Source organism: Arachis ipaensis, chromosome B7, assembly GCF_059453495.1.
Source record: "Arachis ipaensis isolate K30076 ecotype BB chromosome B7, ASM5945349v1, whole genome shotgun sequence".
NCBI lineage: Eukaryota > Viridiplantae > Streptophyta > Magnoliopsida > Fabales > Fabaceae > Arachis > Arachis ipaensis.
Genome location: NC_142442.1, coordinates 22,289,792 through 22,302,881, shown reverse-complemented (window position 1 = coordinate 22,302,881; position 13,090 = coordinate 22,289,792). Strand labels below are relative to the sequence as shown.

Genomic DNA, 13,090 nt, shown 5'->3' with positions numbered 1-13,090 from the left:
GAAAAATAACAACATAGTATGAAATGAGAACCAGAGGTTCTCGGTATGGTAAATGTGCCACACACATAATATATAAGTTCCTGGGAATGCCAGAGGCAATCCTAGAACGCCGACACTCAAATTATAGAGCTTAAAGTATTAAACAGAAGCCATAAGAGGCGGTTTTCTAAGAATATTTAAACCTAACTTAACTTAACCTTAAAATCTAAGTCCCACATTACCATTCCTCCATACCTCCAACTCCACCATGCATTTCCACAGACAAATAAACAGATAAAGGCAAGCACAAGAAGGTTACAATTACTGCAGGTAAGAAATACACATTTAACATGGCAAGTACATATAGGCACACCCAATTAAAGCACAAGCAAGTAATTCAAGTATTATGCATATGATGCATGCCTGTCCTATGGTTGATGAGGCTCATCTGTCGGTTATCCAGCCAACCCGACAAGTCTGAATTGTACTTAGACTGTCCCCCGACGTGCATCCCCAAGAGTCTATGCATAGCTTTATCTCAAATAATCAATATTGCTCAACGGGGGTAACATTCCTAGGAATTTATATAGTGCCCGGTCACACTTATGTCGTAGGGTCAACAGAGTGTCGAGTTTTCCAACCTGGTACACATGGTGGCAAGCCACAACACTTTATCCAGGGAATCTCGTATCTCAGATTATTCAAATTCATAAGCCATATAAATAATTCAATTATAATTCATCAACATCCACATCATTCTCAATCGCATCTCATTCATCATCATAAATCAATCATATTCAATCCTTATCCTTCATTATCACACCTCCGATTCCGTCCATCAATAGTTCCAATTCAAAACATAATTCCTTCTTTTCTAAATGAATCAAACTTAAAACATGCTCATTTTCTTAATAACTCAAAATCAAACATTATAACTTTTGAATCTAAATCTTTTTAAATAATCATATAAACAAAATCTCTAATTTTTATAAAATTTTGACAGCATCTCCTCTAAACTCAGACTTTGCCACCCTTTTCGAGTCCAAACCTGCATTCTTTTCAATTCAACACACCCTTCCTCATCATCATAACAATCATCATAATGAATCTACCTCAGATCAACAGTTAAACTCATACAATATTCAAATCCAAAAACCAAAATTCAACTAAGAATCATAGTTCACAAATCCTAGGCTTTTAACACAAAATACCTCATTATCACAACAACCTCCACAATAGTTATACCTCAAATCAATAATTCACCAAATCACCAGTTAATCAACAAGCACCGAACCAACCATGTTCATCAACAGGATACTAAGTATTAAATATACACATGCAATCCAACTTATCCTATAGTCATCTAGCCTAAGTTTTCACAGAATATTATATATTAAATGCAAGAAACCTAAACCATACCTTAGCCGATTCCCAAGTATTATTCCAAGACAATTTTTCTAAAAGAACACGGCCCTCAAAACCTCAACTAATCCGCTTCCTCCAAGTTCCAGTATTCACAATTTCAAGCTCCAATTATTTATTCACAACCTAATACACATTCATAACACATATATATTCAATTTAATACTCAAAGCTCAAATTTAATGAAAATAAAATAGAATTATCATATCCTCACCTTACCCAGGCTTCACATAAGCAAGAGTGAATGTTTTCCTCAAGCTAATTGGATCCTAAAATATCAGAAATCAAAGAAATTCAACCTCCCTTCTCAAAATTAAAAAATTGGGGGAAATGAAGGCTGAGTGTGAAATAAGGAGTTATCTATAAAATTGTTCCAGTAGAAACGTAGAGCTCGACGCGGTGAACGTGTGGCCGCAAACGGTGCAGCGATTGGAGCTCAAACGGAGAAGTTACGGGAGTTGGAAGTTAACGTAAGGGTTTTGGGAGCTTTCTCTCTTCCCTGGAAGCATTTCACGCTACTGCAGGTGAAATGAAGAAGAAAGGGGCTTTTGGGCTCTTTTAATGTGTTAGTCCATTGGACCGACAGCCCGGTTCGGGTCCGGTTCAACCGGTTCAGCCCATTCGGTCTAATTTTGGACCATTTTCTTCGAAATTAGTGTCAAAATTCTCGTTTCGATGAGTTCTATCCTAATTGAATATAATATTTGTGTTTCTAATCTTCCTTATTAAAAACTAATTTATCGACTAATTATCTACTAATTTAACCGGTGTTTACATCCTACCCACCTAATAAAGAATATTGCCCTCAAAATTCAAATCTAGTTACCTGAAAAGAGATGTGGATAGTCCTTTCACATATCTAATTTGAGCTCCCAGGTATGTTCCTCGATACAAGCTCGACTCCAAGCTACTTTTACCAATGATACTTCCTTCCCGCGTAATCGTTTAATACTGATGTCATCAATTCTCACCGAAATTACTGGGAGTGTTAGATCTTCTCTTACTTGAATTGGTTCCGGTTCTAGAACATGACTTGCGTCAGGAGTATACTTCTGAAGCTGCGATACATGAAACACATCGTGCAAATTCGAAAGATACGGCGGTAAGACAATTCTATAAGCCACTGCCCCAATTCTCTTCAGGATCTCAAACGGTCCAATATAACGGGGATTTAGTTTCTTAGTCTTAATAGCTCTTCCCACTCCAGTGGTTGGTGTAACTTTCAGAAAAACATGCTCCCCTTCCTAAAATTCCAAAGGCGTTTGCCTCTGATCAGCATAACTTTTTTGGCGGCTCTGGGCTATAAGCATTCGACTACGAATCTTCTTTATCTGTTCAGTAGTTTCAGCTATCATCTCAGGTCCTAATAAACTCCTTTCTCTAGTTTCATACCAACACAACAAAGATTGACATTTTCTGCCATACAGAGCCTCATATGGATCCATTCCGATGCTCGCATGATAGCTATTATTATAAGCAAACTCTACTAATGGCATATACCGATCCCAGCTTGCCGGCTGGTCCAAAACATAAGCCCTTAGCATATCCTCCAAGGTTTGAATAGTTCTTTCTGACTGACCATCTGTCTGAGGGTGATACGCAGTACTCAAGCTTAACTGAGTTCCAAATGCACACTGAAAAGCTCCCCAAAATCTTGATGTAAAGCGTGGATCCCTGTCAGATATAATGGTAGAAGGCATGCCATGCAACCTGACAATCTCTTTAATTTACATTCGAGCTAATTCTTCCATTGTACAACTTATTCGAATAGGAAAAAAGTGAGCTGATTTTGTCAGTCGATCCACAACTACCCAAATAGCGTCACAACTAGATCGGGTTCTAGGCAAACCTATCACAAAATCCATTGCAATACTCTCCCATTTTCATTGTGGAATCTCCAAAGACTGAAGGGTCCCTGATGGTCTCTGATGCTCAATCTTAACTTTTTGACACGTTAAACATTTAGATACATGTAATGCCATATCATTCTTCATACCTGGCCACCAGAACATCGCTTTCAGATCTTGATACATTTTAGTACTCCCCAGGTGAATTGAGAATCTACTCTTATGATCTTCCTTCAGAATACTCTGTCCCAGGTCTCCGATATCTGGTACAATAATCTAGTTCTTGAACCTCCACAAACCATCCTGTCCTTTCGACACTCTCCACTGTTTTCCCTGTTCAACTACTGGTAATACCTTATGTAATGCTTCACTGTCTCAATGAGCCTTCAGAAGTTCTGATTTAAATTCACTTGAAATCTGCAACTGACTCAAACAAAAAATTCCAGATTCTTCTCTAATTCCCAAATTCAAACCTTGAAATGCCCTTAGTAATTCTTCTTCCCGTAGCATCATCCAAGCTGCATATAAAGATTTATGACTCAAGGCGTCTGCCACAACGTTCGCTTTTCCTGGATGATAATTCAATTCGAAATGATAATCTTTCAGAAGCTCTATCCATCTCCTCTGACGCATATTCAACTCTCTCTGCTCAAAAAGATACTTCAAACTCTTATGGTCTGAGAAAATATGAAACTTAACGCTATAGAGGTAGTGCCTCCAAATCTTTAAAGCAAACACAACAGCAGCAAGTTCCAAATCATGTGTCGGATAGTTCATTTCATGCGGTCTTAATTGCCGTGAGGCGTATGCTACAACATTCTGGTGCTGCATCAGAATGCACCCCAACCCTTTCAGAGATGCATCACAATACACTTCAAACAGTTCACTTGGTTCAGGTAATACCAATACAGGTGCAGTAGTCAACCTGTGCTTCAATGCTTGGAAACTCTTCACATTCCGGAGTCCAGAGAAAAGGCGTATCCTTCCTAGTCAATTTAGTTAAAGGTAAGGCGAGCTGTGAAAATTCCTTAATGAATCTGCGATAATACCCCGCCAAACCTAGAAAACTCCTGATCTCTGTCACTGAAGTTGGTCGCTCCCAATTCATCACTGCTTCTACCTTAGCAGGATCCACAGCTATTCCCTACTTACTCACCACGTCGCCGAGAAATTTCACCTCACTCTTCCAAAACTCACATTTAGATAACTTAGCATATAACTTACTGTCTCTCAAAATTTGCAACACAGTTTGCAAGTGATCAGCATGCTCTTCTTCAGTCTTAGAGTAAACAAGAATGTCATCAATGAAGACAATAACAAATTTGTCCAGATACGGTCGGAAAATCATGTTCATATAATCCATAAATACTGCTGGGGCATTAGTTAACCTAAAAGACATCACTGTATACTCATAATGACCATAACGCGTCCTGAAAGCAGTTTTCAGAATATCCTCGTCTTTAACCCTTATCTAATGATACCCGGATCGCGGGTCAATCTTAGAAAACACACCGGCACCCTATAACTGATCCATTAGATCATCGATTCTAAGCAACGGATATTTGTTCTTCACGGTGATCTTATTCAATTGCCGATAATCGACACACAAACTCATACTCCTGTCCTTTTTCTTTACCAGTAACACTGGCGCTCCCCACGGAGAAACACTTGGTCGGATAAAATGCTTACCCAACAGATCTTCCAGCTGAGCTTTCAGTTCAGTCATTTCTAAAGGTGACATCCTGTAAGGAGTAATCGAAATCGGACCGGCTCCAGGCACCAACTCAATTGCGAATTCAACTTCCCGGTTACGTGGAAATTCATTAATATCATCCGGAAATACATTTGGAAATTCACATACAACTGGAATCTGCTCTAAACTCTGATCATCACCTGATACTCCCGCAGTTAATAACATAATACCCTGACATTCAGTTCCAGAATAGTTTACTATCATAGAATTCAAATAGTAACTATTCACCACAACCGGTGCTTCTGACCCTTCCGGCATAAACTGTACTGATTTCTCAGAACAATCAAGCAAAACATGATTCTTAGATGACCAACCTCCTGGTTATCACAGCGCCATCTAACTGCAGGATACGTCATGTTCCCTGTCACCAATACTGAGCTTCACCTTGCAACTGATAAGTTCCAAACTCAACCCATTGCTCTTCAGGAACCTGTTGTGCCTGTAACACCCTTTCCATAACCTGAATCCAATTATCTTCATCAGTGGGATTTGAGGTTCCCCTGAAGGTCGGAGGGTGAACTTTCAGAAATGTAGCAAGCGTCATAGGACCGTCCTCATCATTATTGTTCCCATGATTACCCTGGTTTATCTGATTACCCAATACCTCGGCTGTCGCCTGCATAGCTGCAGCCATATTTCCAGGGGCAGCCATAAAGTCTACTGGATCAGTCCCTATGAGGGCAGGAGTAAAGGTGCCTGTCCTACCTCTGCCTCGCTCGCGACCACGTTCGCGAGTCGACATCTGGTCCCTATACACACCAAACAAGTGATATTAAGTTGATCAGTCTCAATATCGCAGGTCTAATGCTTTAAGTTCCAAATGCATGCTCACAAATGTTTATGCCATATATATAGTTAGATATCCTAATAGCACAAAGACACATATACAGAGAATGTACAGAAGCACAATCAGTCCGTCTTTCAGGCTTTATAGGAACGAACTACTCTGATACCATAATGTAACACCCTACCACACTAAGCTTTACGCTTACGTTGTAAAACGAAGGTGGTGTGGTATTACGACCTCTAAAATAAAATGAGTACATATAATAGCAGAAGAATTATAATATGCTAGGAGCCTTGAAGAATAGGGGAAATAAAAATCGCGAAATAAAAGCGCAACGCTCAAGGAACGAGTTAACTTGCGTGCTAAGAAAAAAAAATCATAATTACCAAACATAAGATAACAGAAGTAGGAATAGAGTGCCAAGGATACAAAATAACAAGCTCCTAACTCAGCCTGCGAAGTCAAGTCTGGTCGGAGAATATTTACACATATATACATACATATCCAAAATCCAAAAGTACATATACACAATCCTGCCTCTCCATAAACCTCTAAGAGGATCAAAAAGAATAAGTTAGGAGAGAAAGCTAAGTACATATATATATATATACATCATAGCATAACAAAATAACCCAGTAACCACTCCGCTTCAAGAGTCCAGACGCCTAACGAGATGCCTCTGGACCTGCATCTGAAAAATAACAACATAGTATGGAATGAGAACCAGAGGTTCTCAGTATGGTAAAGGTGCCACACACATAATATATAAGGTCCTGGAAATGCCAGAGGCAATCCTAGAACGCCGACACTCAAATTATAGAGCTTAAAGTATTAAACAGAAGCCATAAGAGGCGGTTTTCTAAGAATATTTAAACCTAACTTAACTTAACCTTAAAATCTAAGTCCCACACTGCCATTTCTCCATACCTCCAACTCCACCATGCATTTTCACAGACAAATAAACAGATAAAGGCAAGCACAAGAAGGTTACAATTACTACAGGTAACAAATATACATTTAACATGGCAAGTACATATAGGCACACCCAATTAAAGCACAAGCAAGTAATTCAAGTATTATGCATATGATGCATGCCTGTCCTATGGCTGATGAGGCTCATCTGTCGGTTATCCAGCCAACCCGACAAGTCTGAATTGTACTTAGACTGTCCCTCGACGTGCATCCCCAAGAGTCTATACATAGCTTTATCTCAAATAATCAATATTGCTCAATGGGGGTAACATTCCCGGGAATTTATATAGTTCCCGGTCACACTTACGTTGTAGGGTCAACAGAGTGTCGAGTTTTCTAACCTGGTACACGTGGTGGCAAGCCACAGCACTTTATCCAGGGAATCTCGTATCTCAGATTATTCAAATTCATAATCCATATAAATAATTCAATTATAATTCATCAACATCCACATCATTCTCAATCGCATCTCATTCATCATCATACATCAATCATATTCAATCCTTATCCTTCATTATCACACCTCCCATTCCGTCCATCAATAGTTCCAATTCAAAACATAATTCCTTCTTTTCTAAATGAATCGAACTTAAAACATGCTCATTTTCTTAATAACTCAAAATCAAACCTTATAACCTTATAACCTTTGAATCTAAATCTTTTTAAATAATCATATAAACAAAATCTCTAATTTTTATAAAATTTTAGCAGCATCTCCTCTAAAACTCGGACTTTGCCACCCTTTTCGGGTCCAAACCTGCATTCTTTTCAATTCAACATACCCTTCCTCATCATCATAACAATCACCACAATAATTCTACCTCAGATCAACAATTAAACTCATACAATATTCAAATCCAACAACCAAAATTCTACTAAGAATCATAGTTCACAAATCCTAGGCTTTTAACACAAAATACCTCATTATCACACCAACCTCCAGAATAGTTATACCTCAAATCAATAATTTACCAAATCACCAGTTAATCAACAAGCACCAAACCAACCATATTTAACAACAGGATACTAAGTATTAAATATACACATGCAATTCAACTTATCCTATGGTCATCTAGCCTAAGTTTTCACAGAATATTATATATTAAATTCAAGAAACCTAAACCATACCTTAGCTGATTCCCAAATATTATTCCAAGACAATTTTTCTAAAAGAACACAGCCCTCAAAACCTCAACTAATCTGCTTCCTCCAAGTTCCAGTTTTCACAATTTCAAGCTCCAATTATTTATTCATAGCCTAATACACATTCATAACACATATATGTTCAATTTAATACTCAAAGCTCAAATTCAATGAAAATAAAATAGAATTATCATATCCTCACCTTACCCAAGCTTCACATAAGCAAGACTGAACATTTTTCTCAAGCTAATTGGATCCTAAAACATCAGAAATCAAAGAAATTCAACCTCCCTTCTCAAAATTCAAAAATTGGGGGAAATGAAGGTTGAGTGTGAAATAACGAGTTACCTATGAAATTGTTCCGGTAGAAACGTAGAGCTCAATGCGGTGAACACGTAACAGCAAACGGTGCGGCAATTGGAGCTCGGACGGAGAAGTTACGGGAGTTGGAAGTTAACATAAGGGTTTCGGGAGCTTTCTCTCTTCCCTGGAAGCATTTCACGCTACTGCAGGTGAAATGAAGAAGAAAGGGGCTTTCGAGCTCTTTTAATGTGTTGGTCCGGTTGGAGCGACAGCCCGATTCGGGTCCGGTTCAATTGGTTTGACCCGTTCGGTCTAATTTTGGACCGTTTTCTTCGAAATTAGTGTCAAAATTCTCGTTTCGATGAGCTTGATGAGCGGATAATTTATACGCTTTTTGGCATTATTTTTAGTATATTTTTAGTAGAATCTAGTTACTTTTAGGGATGTTTTTAATAGATTTTATGTTAAATTCACATTTTTGGACTTTACTATGAGTTTGTGTGTTTTTCTGTGATTTCAGGTATTTTCTGGCTGAAATTGATGGACTTGAGCAAAAATCAGATTCAGAGGTTGAAGAAGGACTGCTGATGATGTTGGATTCTGACCTCCCTGCACTCAAAGTGGATTTTCTGGAGCTACAGAACTCGAAATGGCGCGCTTCCAATTGCGTTGGAAAGTAGACATCCAGGGCTTTCCAGCAATATATAATAGTCCATACTTTGGCCAAGAATAGATGACGTAAACTGGCATTCAACGCCAGTTTTCTGCCCAAATCTGGCGTCCAGCGCCAGAAAAGGATCCAAAACCAGAGTTGAACGCCCAAACTGGCACAAATACTGGCGTTCAACTCCACAAATGGCCTCTGCACGTGCAACACTTAAGCTCAGCCCAAACACACACCAAGTGGGCCCCGGAAGTGGATTTATACATCAAATACTTACTCATGTAAACCCTAGTAGCTAGTTTATTATAAATAGGACCTCTTACTATTGTATTAGGCATCTTTGGATTCCCTTATGATCCTTTGATCACGTTTTAGGGGGCTGGCCATCTCGGCCATGCCTGGACCTTTCACTTATGTATTTTCAACGGTAGAGTTTCTACACTCCATAGATTAAGGTGTGGAGCTCTGCTGTTCCTCAAAGATTAATGCAAGTACTACTGTTTTCTATTCAATTCTTCTTATTTCTCTTCTAAGATATCCATTCGCACCAAAGAACGTGATGAAGGTGATGATTATGTGTGACGCTCATCATCTTTCTCCCTTATGAATGCGTGCCTGACAAACACTTCTGTTCTACATGAAATAAGCTAGAATGAATATCTCTTAGATCTCTTAACCGGAATCTTCGTAGCGTAAGCTAGAATGATGGCGGCATTCAAGAGAATCCGGAAAGTCTAAACCTTGTCTGTGGTATTCCGAGTAGGATTCAATGATTGAATGACTGTGACGAGCTTCAAACTCGCGAATGTTGGGCGTTAGTGACAGACGCAAAAGGAGGGTGAATCCTATTCCAGCATGATCGGGAACCGACAGATGAATAGCCGTGCCGTGACAGGGTGCGTGAGCATATTATTCACTGAGAGGAGGGGATGTAGCCACTGACAACGGTGATGCCCTTGCATAAAGCCAGCCATGGAAAGGAGTATGACTGATTGGATGAAGATAGCAGGAAAGCAGAGGTTCAGAGGAACGAAAGCATCTCCATTCGCTTATCTGAAATTCCTACCAATGAATTACATAAGTATCTCTATCCCTATTTTATTAATTAATATTCGAAAACACCATTATCACTTTATATCTGCCTGACTGAGATTTACAAAGTGACCATAGCTTGCTTCATACCAACAATCTCCGTGGGATTCGACCCTTACTCACGTAAGGTATTACTTGGACGACCCAGTGCACTTGCTGGTTAGTTGTATCGAAGTTGTGACAATTATGAATTAAGATCAGAGCACCAAGCTCTGGAGCCATTACCAGGATTTGTTCGAGCCTGGAGATCACAATTTCATGCACCAAGTTTTTGGCGCCGTTGCCGGGGATTGTTCGAGTATGGACAACTGACGGTTCATCTTGTTGCTCAGATTAGGTAACTTTCTTTTCGTTTTCTTTTCAAAAATTTTTCAAAAATATTTCAAAAATTTCTCCCTTGTTTTCGAAAAATTTTAAAATAAAAATGTTTTCAAAAAAATTATATTTTTCTTCAGAATTTTTAAGAATGAATTCTAGTGTTTCATGAAATATGTTGAATCATATCTGGCTGTAAAGCCATACCCAAACTACTTTGGGATTGATATTCAACTAATCACTCCAGCCCATGTAATTATATGCTAAAGCTTGGCTGGCTGTTAAGCCATGCCAGACCCTTTGATTGGAGCTTTAAGACTAACATGGCAAGATTCCTGGAATTCATATTAAAAATTTTGGAATCCTTATTTTTATTTTTCACAATAATTTTCGAAAAAAAAATATTTAAAAAGAAAATCCAAAAAAATTTAGAAAATCAAAAAAATAAAAAAAAAAAATATTTTCATGTTTCTTGTTTGAGTCTTGAGTCATGTTATAAGTTTGGTGTCAATTGCATGTGCATCTTGCATTTTTCGAAAATTTCATACATTCATAGTGTTCTTCATGATCTTCAAGTTGTTCTTGGTAATTCTTCTTGTTTGATCTTGATGATTTTTTGTTTTGTGTCTTTTCATGTTTTTCATATGCATTCTTGAATTCTTAGTGTCTAAGCATTAAAGAATTCTAAGTTTGGTGTCTTGCATGTTTTCTTTGCATTAAAAAAAATTTTTTTTTTCAAAAATATGTTCTTGGTGTTCATCTTGACATTCATAGTGTTCTTGGTGTTCATCTTGACATTCATATCATTCATGCATGCATTCATTGTTTTGATCTAAAAATTTCATGCATTGCATCTTTTTAGTGTTTTTCTCTTGCATCATAAAAATTCAAAAATAAAAAAAATATATATATCTTTCCCTTTTTCTCTCATCAAATTCGAAAATTTGGATTGACTTTTTCAAAAAAATTTTAAAATCAAATTGTTTCTCATGAGTCAAATCAAATTTTCAATTTGAAAATCTTATCTTTTTCAAAATCTTTTTCAAAAATCAAATCTTTTTCAAAAGACTTAGTTATTTTCGAAAATTCCAAAAATATTTTTCAAAAATATTTTTCTTATTTTTACATCAAATTTTCGAAAATAACATCACTAATTAATGTTTTGATTCAAAAATTTCAAGTTTGTTACTTGCTTGTTAAGAAAGATTCAAACTTTAAGTTCTAGAATCATATCTTGTGATTTCTTATGAATCAAGTCATTAATTGTGATTTTAAAAATCAAATCTTTTTCAAAAACTAATTCCTATCATATCTTTTCAAAAATATCTTCTTATCTTATCTTTTTCAAAAATATCTTTTCAAAATATCTTTTCTAACTTCCTAACTTCTTATCTTTTCAAAATTGGTTTTCAAAATTTGTTTCAACTAACTAACTAACTTTTTGTTTGTTTCTTAACTTTTTCAAAACCACCTAACTAATTCTCTCTTTCTAATTTTCGAAAATATCTCCCCCTTTTTCAAAAATTTCTTTTTAATTAACTAATCATTTTTATTTTTATTTTTGATTTCAAAAATTTTCGAAAAAAATACTAACAATTTTCAAAAACCATTTTTCGAAAATCACTAACTCTTTTTCAAAATAATTTTCGAAAATTATCCCTCCCCCATCTCATTCTATTTATTCATTCATATCCTAACATCTCATCTCACCTCTCTTCCATCCTCACAGTTGTGTTTCTTCCATTATATTACATTCTTTGTCTCCCCCTCTTCTTCCACTCACACAGGGATCCCTATACTGTGGTATAAAGGATCTCCATTATTATTATTATTTTTCTGTGCCTTCTTCTTTGTCATATGAGCAGGAGCAAGGATAAGAACATTCTTGTGGAAGCAGATCCAGAACCTGAAAGGACTCTGAAGAGAAAATTAAGAGAAGCTAAAATACAACAATCCAGAGATAACCTTTCAGAAATTTTCGAACAGGAAAAGGAGATGGCAACCGAAAATAATAATAATGTAAGGAAGATGCTTGGTGACTTTACTGCACCTAATTCCAATTTACATGGAAGAAGCATCTCCATTCCTGCCATTGGAGCAAACAACTTTGAGCTGAAACCTCAACTAGTTTCTCTGATGCAGCAGAACTGCAAGTTTCATGGACTTCCATCTGAAGATCCTTTTCAGTTCTTAACTGAATTCTTGCAGATATGTGATACTGTCAAGACTAATGGAGTAGATCCTGAAGTCTACAGGCTCATGCTTTTCCCTTTTGCTGTAAGAGACAGAGCTAGATTATGGTTGGATTCTCAACCCAAAGATAGCCTGAACTCTTGGGATAAGCTGGTCACGGCTTTCTTAGCCAAGTACTTTCCTCCTCAAAAGCTGAGCAAGCTTAGAGCTGATGTTCAAACCTTCAGACAGAAAGAAGGTGAATCCCTCTATGAAGCTTGGGAAAGATACAAACAGTTGACCAAAAAGTGTCCTTCTGACATGCTTTCAGAATGGACCATCCTGGATATATTCTATGATGGTTTATCTGAGCTATCAAAGATGTCACTGGACACTTCTGCAGGTGAATCCATTCACCTAAAGAAAACGCCTGCAGAAGCTCAAGAACTCATTGACATGGTTGCTAATAACCAGTTCATGTACACTTCTGAAAGGAATCCTGTGAGTAATGGGACGCCTATGAAGAAGGGAGTTCTTGAAGTTGATACTCTGAATGCCATATTGGCTCAGAATAAAATATTGACTCAGCAAGTCAATATGATTTCTCAGAGTCTGAATGGAATGCAAGCTGCATCCAACAG

General features: G+C 37.3%; 1 non-coding gene across 1 annotated transcript; it reads right to left on the bottom strand.

Moving 5' to 3' along the window:
* Window positions 1–12,668: 12,668 nt before the first annotated feature.
* On the bottom strand, window positions 12,669–12,776 carry LOC148550568 (small nucleolar RNA R71). Its single transcript, XR_015893165.1, has one exon. It is a non-coding gene; the product is annotated as a small nucleolar RNA R71 (small nucleolar RNA).
* Window positions 12,777–13,090: the final 314 nt, after the last annotated feature.